Source organism: Pristiophorus japonicus, unplaced genomic scaffold, assembly GCF_044704955.1.
Source record: "Pristiophorus japonicus isolate sPriJap1 unplaced genomic scaffold, sPriJap1.hap1 HAP1_SCAFFOLD_533, whole genome shotgun sequence".
NCBI lineage: Eukaryota > Metazoa > Chordata > Chondrichthyes > Pristiophoridae > Pristiophorus > Pristiophorus japonicus.
The window spans coordinates 140,520-150,728 of NW_027254440.1; positions in this window are offsets into that span (position 1 = coordinate 140,520).

Below are 10,209 nucleotides of genomic sequence, written 5' to 3' on the forward strand. Positions count from 1 at the left end.
GTGGTCTCCTGAAGAAACAGGTCCCAACAGGTGTCTCCTGGAGAAACAGGTCCCAACAGGTAGTCTCCTAGAGAAACAGATCCCAACAGGTGGCCTCCTGGAGAAACAGGTCCCAACAGGTGGTCTCCTGGAGAAACATACAATCATAGAATGGTTACAGCACAGAAGGTTGTCATTCGGCCCATTGAGCCCGTGTCAGCTCTCTGCAAGAGCACTTCAGCCAGTCCCACTCCCCCGCCCTTTCTCTGTAGACCTGGAATTTTCTTTCCTTTGGGTACTTATCCAATTCTCTTTTGAAAGCCGCAATTGAATCTGTCTCCACTACCCTCTCAGGCAGTGCAGTCCAGATCCTGTTATGTATGCAACCCTTATGTAGCCAGCATTCTACCGCCACCAGAGGGCAAATCTGTTGGATTCCCAAGGGATCCCAGCACCCCTTGGGAGCACTGTATATAAGCAGGCCTTCCATACTGTACCAGTACTCTGAAATTAGAATAAAGGGACTAAGGTCACACTTACTCACGTCTACAGTACTCAATCACATTACTTTATTCGGAACATAACAACTGGGGACAAGATAATGAACCATCACACGAAAATGCAGAGAACTGTTGGTATCCTGGAGAAATTCTCAGAAGAGGACAATTGGGAGGCCTTCGTGGAGCGACTCGACCAATACTTCGTGGCCAACAAGCTGGAAGGGGGTGTGAACGCTACCAAATGAAGGGAGATCCACCTCATCATCTGCGGGGCAACAACCTGTGGCCTCATGAAGAATCTTCTTGCTCTGATGAAACCAACAACCAAATTGTATGAAGAACTGTGTACGCTGGTCCGGGAGCACCTAAATCCGAAGGAGAGTGTTCTGATGGCAAGGTATCGATTTTACACAAGTCAACGGTCTGAAGGCCAGGAAGTGGCGAGCTACATCACCGAACTAAGGCGCCTTGCAGGACATTGCGAATTCGATGGATTCCTGGAGCAAATGCTAAGAGACTTTTTTGTGCTAGGCATTGGCCATGAGGTTATCCTTCGCAAACTATTGACTGTTGAAACACCGGACCTGAGCAAAGCCATAACGATAGCACAGGCATTTATGTCCACCAGCGATAACACCAAACAAATTTCGCAGCATAAAGATGTTTCAGCAAGTAATGTACACAGAGTAACATCGTTTTCAGGCAGGAATGCATATGGCAGAATGCCTGCAGCTGCACGACCTCAGATGACTCAGAGTCTGCCATCAAGCGTTAATGCGAGGCAATTGACACCTTGTTGGCGCTGCGGAGGTGATCATCGAGTCCATCAATGCTGCTTCAAACACTGCGTACAAAGGCTGCGGAACAATGGGACACCTCCAGCGAATGTGCAGACGAGCTGCAAGCCCTGCAAACCACCATGTTGCCGAGGAAGACCGATCCATGGCGGATCAAACTGAACTAGAGACTCGAACCGAGGAGGCAGAAGTGTACGGGGTACACACCTTCACCACGAAATGTCCACCGATCATGTTAAAAGTTGAACTGAACGGAATTCCAGTATCCATGGAACTGGACGCGGGTGCGAGTCAATCTATCCTGAGCAAAAAGGCCTTCGAGAGACTGTGGTGCAACAAGGCACACAGGCCCAAGCTGAGCCCTATTCACACCAAGCTGAGAACTTACACTAAAGAGCTGATCCCTGTAATTGACAGCGCAGCAGTAAAAGTCTCCTATGATGGAGCAGTGCACGAACTCCCGCTATGGATAGTGCCAGGAGATGGGCCCACATTGTTCGGCAGAATCTGACTGGGAAAAATCCGCTGGAACTGGGACGACATCCGAGTGCTTTCGTCCGTCGATGACGCCTCATCTGCCAGGTTCTGAGCAAGTTTCTGTCGTTGTTTGAGCCAGGCATCGGAAGTTTCTCGGGGCGAAGGTGCAGATCTACTTGATTCCCGTTACACAACCCATCCACCACAAGGCACGTGCGGTGCCATATATGATGCGTGAGAAAGTGGAGATCGAGCTGGACAAGCTGCAACGAGAGGGCATCATCGCGCCAGTGGAGTTGAACGAGTGGGCCAGTCCGATTGTTCCGGTTCTCAAGGGCGATCACGGTCAGAATTTGTGGGGACTATAAAGTAACGATTAACCGTTTTCCGCTGCAGGACCAGTACCCACTACCTCGGCCTTCATGGCATAGGAGCTTGCGGAATCTTCGAAAGGCCTCACCAACATCACCACACACAAAGGTCTGTTCATCTACAATAGATGCCCGTTTGGGATTCGATCGGCTGCGGCTATTTTTCAAAGGAACATGGAGAGTCTGCTAAAGTCGGTTCCGCGCACCGTGGTTTTCCAGGACGACATATTGATCACAGGTCAGGACACCATCGAACACTTGCAGAACGTGGAGGAGGTTCTAAGTCGGCTAGATCGTGTGGGACTCAGGTTGAAACGCTCGAAGTGTGTTTTCCCGGTGCCAGAGGTCGAGTTCTTAGGGAGAAGAATAGCGGCAGACGGCATCAGACCCACCGACGCCAAGACGGAGGCCACCAAGAACACGCCGAGACCACAGAACGTTACGGAGGGTGGTACTCCTCAATTATTTTGGTAATTTCCTACCCGGGTTAAGCACCTTGCTAGAACCTCTAACGTGTTGCTACGCAAGGGAGATGACTGGGTATGGGGGAAATCACAAGATACAGCTTTTGAGAAAGCCCGAAATCTTCCAACAAACTGCTTGTCCTGTATGATCCTTGTAAACGTTTAGTGTTAGCTTGCGATGCGTTTTCGTACAGGGTCAGGTGTGTGTTACAACAAGTAAATGAATCGGGAACATTGCAACCGGTCGCTTATGCGTCCAGGAGCTTGTCCAAGGCCGAAAGGGCCTCCAGCATGATTGAAAAAGAAGCTCTGGAATGGTAAAAAAAAATGCATCAGTATCTTGTTTGGGCTTAAGTTCGAGTTAGAAACTGACCATAAGCCGCTCATATCGCTATTCTCAGAGAGCAAAGGTATCAATACCAATGCCTCTGCCCGCATCCAAAGATGGGCGCTCACGGTGTCTGGATATAACTTAGTAATTCGCCACAGGCCAGGCACAGACGCCCTCAGTCGGTTACTATTGCCCACCACCGGGGTGGAAATGGCACAGCCTGCAGACTTGCTCTTGGTGATGGATGCATTTGAAAACAAAAAGTCACCCGTTACGGCCTGCCAGATCAGGACCTGGACCAGCCAGGATCCTTTACTATCCCTTGTAAAAAACTGTGTCCTCCCTGGGAGCTGGTCCAGCATCCCAGCGGAGATGCATGAAGAGATCAAGCCGTTCCAGCGGCGTAAAGACGAAATGTCCATACAGGTGGACTGTCTTTTGTGGAGTAATTGCGAGGTTTTGCCTAAGAAAGGCAGGGAAATGTTCATACGCGACCTACACAGTACCCACCCAGGCATAGTAATGATGAAAGCTAGAGCCAGATCCCATGTGTGGTGGCCCGGCATTGACTCAGATTTGGAGTCTTGCGTGCGTCAATGCAACACTTGCTCTCAACTGAGCAATGCACCCAGGGAGACACCGCTAAGTTTGTGGTCATGGCCCTCCAAACCATGGTCTAGGATTCACGTTGACTTCGCTGGCCCATTTCTCGGCAAAATGTTTTTGGTTGTTGTGGATGCTTATTCAAAGTGGATTGAGTGTGTAATGTGTGTAAGCATGTCCACTGCCACCATCGAAAACCTACAGGCCATGTTTGCCACGCACGGCCTGCCTGATGTCCTTGTCAGCGACAACGGGCCGTGCTTCACCAGCACTGAATTCAAGGAATTCATGACCCACAATGGGATCAAGCACGTCACATCTGCCCCGTTCAAGCCCGGCAGAACCGGCAGTCCAAACCATCAAGCAAAGCTTGAAACGCGTGTCGGAAGGCTCCCTGCAGACTGCCTGTCCCGAGTCCTGCTCAGCTACTGCACAAGACCCCACTCGCTCACCAGGGTTCCCCCAGCCGAGCTGCTCATGAAAAGGGCGCTCAAAACAAAGCTCCCTCTAGTCCACCCTGATCTCCATGATCATGTTGAGGGCAGGCGGCATCAACAAAGCATGTACCATGATCGCGCAAACTTGTCACACGATATTGAAGTCAATGACCCTGTATTTGTACTCAACTATGGACATGGTCCCAAATGGCTTGCTGGCACTGTCATAGTCAAAGAAGGGAGTAGGGTGTTTCAGGTCAAACTCGCAACTGGATTAACTTGCAGAAAGCATTTGGATCAAACCAAACTGCGATTCAGACAGCCACGAGCAACCTGAAGAGGACACCACCAACTTCGACCCTCCAACACACACATAAATGGTAACCAACATCACGGTTGACCACGAAGCTGAACTCATCATCTCCAGCTGCCCAGCAGCCCAGCCAACTCACCTGCACCTGCATTTGTACCGAGACGATCGACTAGGGAGCGAAAAGCCCCAGATCGTCTCACCCTGTAAATAAGTGTACTATTGACTTTGGGAGGGAGTGATGTTATGTATGCAACCCTATGTAACCAGAATTCTACCGCCACCAGAGGGCGTATCTGTTGGAGCCCCAAGGAATCCCAGCATCCCTTGGGAGCATTGAATATAAGCAGGCCTCCCATGCTGTACCAGTACTCTGGAGTTAGAATAAAGAGATTAAGGTCACACTTACTCATGTCTACAGACCTCAGTCACATTACTTTATTCGGGACATAACACTAACCACTCGCTGCGTAAAAACGTTTTGCCTCATGTCGCCTTCGGTTCTTTTGCCAATTGCCTCTGGTTCGTGACCCGTCTGCCAATGGGAACAGTTTCTCTCTATCTACTCTGTCTAAACTCATGATTTTGAACATCTCAATGAAATCTCCTCTCAACCTTCTCTGTTCTAAGGAGAACAACCCCAGCTTCTCCAGCCTATCCACGTAACTGAAGTCCCTCATCCCCGGAGCCATTTTTGTAAATCTTTTCTGCACCCTCTCTAAGGCCTTCACATCCTTCCTAACGTGCGGTGCCCAGAATTAGACACAATACTCCAGTTGAGGCCGAACCAGTGTTTTATAAAGGTTCATCATAACTTCTCTGCTTTTGTACTCTGTGCCTCTATTTATGAACCCAGGATCCCATATGCTTCTATAACCACTTGCTCAATCTGCTCTGCCATCTTCAACGATTTGTGTACATGTACCCCCAGGTCTCTCTGTCCATGCACCCCCTTTAGAATTGTATCCTTTAGTTTATATTACCTCTCCTCTCGTTCTCTCTACCAAAATGGATCACTTCACATTTTTCTGCATTAAATTTCATCTGTCACATGTCCGTCCATTCCACCAGCCTGTCTATGTCCTCTTGAAGTCTATCACTATCCTCCTCACTGTTCACCATACTTCCAAGTTTTGTACCATCAACAAATTTTGAAATAGTGCCCTGTACACACATTAATATATAAAGAAAAGCATTGGTCCTAGAACCGACCCCTGGGGAACCCCACTGTACACCTTCCTCCAGTCCGACAAACGACCGTTCACCACTACTCTCTGTTTCCTGTCACTTTGCCAATTCCATATCCATGCTGACACTGTGCCTTTTATTCCATGGGCTTCAACTATGCTGGCAAGCCTATTACGTGGCACTTTGTCAAACACCTTTTGGAAGTCCATGTACACCACATCAACCGCATTACCCTCATTGATCCTCTCTGTTACCTCATCAAAAAACTCAGTAAGTTAGTTAAAACACGATTAGCCTTGAACAAATCCGTGCTGGCTTTCCTTACCTAATCCATACTTGTTCAAGTGACTGTTAGTTTTATCCCGGATTATCACTTCCAAAAGCTTCCCCACTATCGAGGTTAAACTTACTGGCCTGTATTTGCTGGGTTTATCTTTACATCCTTTTTTGAACAAGTGTGTAACATTTGCAATTCTCCGGTCCTCTGGCACCAGACCCGTATCCAAGGAAGATTATGGCCAGTACCTTTGTAATTTCCATCTTTACTTCCCTCAGCATTCTAGGATCCCATCCGGTCCTGGTGATTTATCTACTTTAAGTACAGCCAGCCTTTCTAGTACCTCGTCTTTATCAATTTTTATCCCATCCAGTGTCTCCATGACCTCCTCTCTCATTATGACTTTGGCAGCATCTTCTTCCTCGGTAAAAACAGATGCAAAGTATTCATTCAGTGCCTCAGCCCTGCCCTCTGCCTCCAAGCGTAGGTCTCCATTTTGGTCCCTAGTCGGCCCCACCCCTTACTACCCATTTACTATTTATATGCCGAGAGAAGACTCTTAGATTCCCTTTTATGTTAGCTGCCAGTCTATTCTCATACCTTCTATTTGCCCTTCTTATTTCCTTTTTCATTTCCCCTCTGAACTTTCTATATTTAGCCTGGTTCTCACGTATTCTCAACCTGACATCTGTCATACACCCCCTTTTTCTGCTTCATCTTACTCTCTGTCTCTTTTGTCATCCGGGGAGCTCTGGCTTTGGTTGCCCTCCCTTTCCCCCTCGTGGGGATGTACCTCGACTTTACCCCAACCATCTCTTTAAAGGCAGCCCATTGTTCCACAGTTTTATTATAGTTTTGCCTGTCAATCTATGATTCTAATTTCCCCGGATCCATTCTCAACCTACTGAAATTGGCCTTCTCCCAGTTAAGTATTTTGACTGTAGCTTGCTCCCTGTCCTTTTCCATCGCGAATCTATGATGCTGTGATCACTGTTCCCTAAATGTTCCTATACTGACACTTGCTCGACTTGACCCACCTTATTCCCCAGAACCAGATCCAGCAATGCTTCCTTTCTTGTTGGGCCGGAAATGTACAGATCAAGAAAGTTATCCTGAACGCACTTCAGAAATTCTTTCCCCTAACTGCCCTTTACAGTATCACTATCCCAGTCTAAATTAGTATAGTTGAAGTCTCCCATTATCACAACTCAATAGTTCTTGCACCGCTCTGTAATTTCCCTGCAAATTTGTCCTCTATATCCTTCCCACTAGTTGGCGGCCTATTGAATATACCGAGTAGTGTAACGGCACCTCTATTGTTTCTCAACTCTAACCAAATAGATTCTGTCCGTGACCCCTCCTGGACATCCTCTCTCTCCAGCACCGTAATATTCTCCTTAATCAATACTGCTACCCCACCTCCTTTCTTTCCTTCCCTCCCTATCTTTCCTCAACACTATGTGCAGGAATATTTATTACCCAATCCTGCTCTTTTGTGAGCCAGGTCAATTATCATATTCCTGACATGGTCCCAACACGTGGCCTTCTGGAGAAACACAGTCCCAAGAAGTAGCCACCTGGAGAAACATGGATGAGCTGAGGCAGGGGCGGAGTCGGGCCATGTTATGGAGGTGGGAGTAGGTGGTCTTGGTGATTGTGGATATGGGGGTCAAAAGCTCATCTCAGAGTCAAATAGCCTCAGACAATTAACAGAGAGAGGGATGGAGGCGGCGGCTAGGGAACAGAGTTTGTTGCGGGGACCGTAGACAATAGCTTCAGTCTTCCAATCTTTAGTTGGAGGAAATTTCTGCTCATCCAGTGCTGGGTGTCGGTCATGCAGCGTGAAAATTTAGAGATGGTGGAGGGGTCGAGAGAAGTGGTGGTGAGGTAGAGCTCAGTGTCGTCAGCGTACATGTGGAAACTGGTGCTGTGTTTTTGGATGATATCGCCGAGGGGCAACATGTAGATGAGAAACAGGAATGGGCCAAGGACAGATCCTTGAGCGATTCCAAGGTTCCCTGGTTTATCCTTCCGCCCCTCTTTATAAATTAGTACATCTTCAATCCTTGGCACAATTCCTGCATGTAGCGATTCCCTTCACATATCCATATAGAATTGGCCAATCTCATTTATCATCTCCTTTAACATTCAGGCCCTGTTTCCGACATTAAAGCAGTGACTTCACTTCAAAAGTACTTCATTGGCTGATGATACTTTGGGACATCCGAGGTTGTGAAACGCACTATATAAATGCAAGTCTTTCTTTCACTCTCTCGTTTATCACTACTTTGTGGCTAATATCTCCACCTCTCAGTTTATCTTCCTTCTGTTCTTTAAATTCCAGCCATGTCAAGATTGGTTTGTAAATACTGACACAAAGGAGGACATCTGGGCCTGCTCTCTCAGTGACCCAGCTCCACTCCTAAACCTCTGGGGAGACCATTCTTTGCACAATATATTTATTAAAAACCTTTAACATTGCTTTCCACATTTTGTACAATCTGAACCAACCTGCTCCTTTGCTACAAAATGATTTCTTCACCTAATTCCCACACCGTATAATCCAAACAATTCAACGGCATTTTTGGCACCAAAAAATGAATTATCCAGTCATTTGAACAAATTAAAATAAGAGATATACAAGAACATTCAACAATCAGATAATTTGACTTAAGTGACAGGTGGCCCCCCTCCCTCGGCCACATAACTGGCCCCCACCCGGCCTCATCACTGCCCCCCTCACCCCCGATCACTGGCCCCCCCCCCCGGCCCCATCATTGACCCCCCCCGATCACTGCGCACCCCCCCCCCCGACCCCATCACTGCCCCCCCCAGCCCCATCACTGGGTCCCACCCCCACCATGCACCATGTCAGAATAAACATATGACTTTGACTGCAGACAATCAGCTGATTACAGTAATGCTGATGCTATGCTGACAAAATCAAAGCCCATCTCTGCATTCAGGCTGCAACTAATGTTGGAACTGGGGACTTTGGATGGAGGATTGCTGTCAGGGGCTTATGATCCGTAACGATGGTAAACTTACGACCACACAAGTATTTGTGGAACTTCTTGACCCCAAAAATCAATGTCAAAGCTTCCCTTTCGATTTGCGCATAATTACGCTCACTGGCACTGGGAGTGCATGAAGCATGAGCCTTCCCCTTCACAAGTTACACCCAATAGGGAAAAGGTGTTCTATTTTTTATACATTGATGAACTGCCAGTCATAGCTGAAGAGATTGGTAGAGCATCCAAACGTGACCCAGTTATGTCAAAGGTGTATGATTACATTGCAAATGGCTGGCCCAAACCAGGTATCATCGTAGGAATGAATTATCTATGAATAAAGACGATCATGTGGGGTGCAAGAGTGGTTATCCCAAATAAGTTCAGGTACAAATTATTAGGTGATCTTCATGACCAGCATCTGGGAATGTGCTTGACCAAGAGTTTTGCACGCAGTGAATTACGGTGGCCCCAGGTCTAGATAAAGATATAGAGTATATCGTTAGTAAGTGTACAACATGTCAATCGGTAAGCAAGCAACCACCATCAGTATCATTAAAGCCATGGAAATGTCCTCCCAGAGTGTGGCAAAGGTTACATGTAGAGTTTGCTGAGCTAGAAGGACAGCAATTGATTGACAGCCATTCGAAGTGGGTAGAGGTGTTTCCAATGCGGAAAATAACAAGTAAAACACTAGACAATTTGCAAAGATTGTTTTCTTCATATGGCCTCCCAGAAGAAGTTGTGTCTGATAATGGGCAGCAATTTTGTTCAGAAGAATTTGCACAGTTCACGAGCAGAAATGGTGTGAAACATACCAAGGTTCCACCATACCACCCTGCTTCATGTGGTGCAGCAGAGCGTACAGTACAAATTGTAAAACGTACAAGCAAATGTTGGATCCAAATCCAAAGAAACGGCAGTTGTCGTTGGGACCACAAATTGGCAAATATTCTAATTACTTATCGTAATACTCCTCATACAACTACTGGTAAAACACCAGCAGAATTGTTTCTCAAACAACAGCCACGAATCAGGTTCTCGTTGTTAAAGCCAAACTTGGCACACTCAGTAGAAGAGAAACAATTAAGACAGAAAGAGAATCATGATAGAGATAAAGAGAAAGAAGTGTGGAATTAAATCAGAAGGTGAGAGTGAAGAACCATCACCATAAATGCTAAAGTGGTTACCAGGAAGAGTAGTGAAGATATGTGGTCCTCGCACATATTTGGTCAAGATGTTTGATCATGGACAGGTTAGGTTTGTTCATGTTGATCATATTTTATCGACAGATGTGGAAGTTGGAATGATTCGATTATTTCTGATGAGTCAGATAGTCTTGTTACAAGTAGAGTACCAGTAGCAAATCCTACATCAGACGTACTGGAAACATGTCCGAGAGAAAGTCAGAATTTAAGTCTGAGTCCAAGTCGGGCAGACAAACAGTCTGAAGTTATAAAGAGT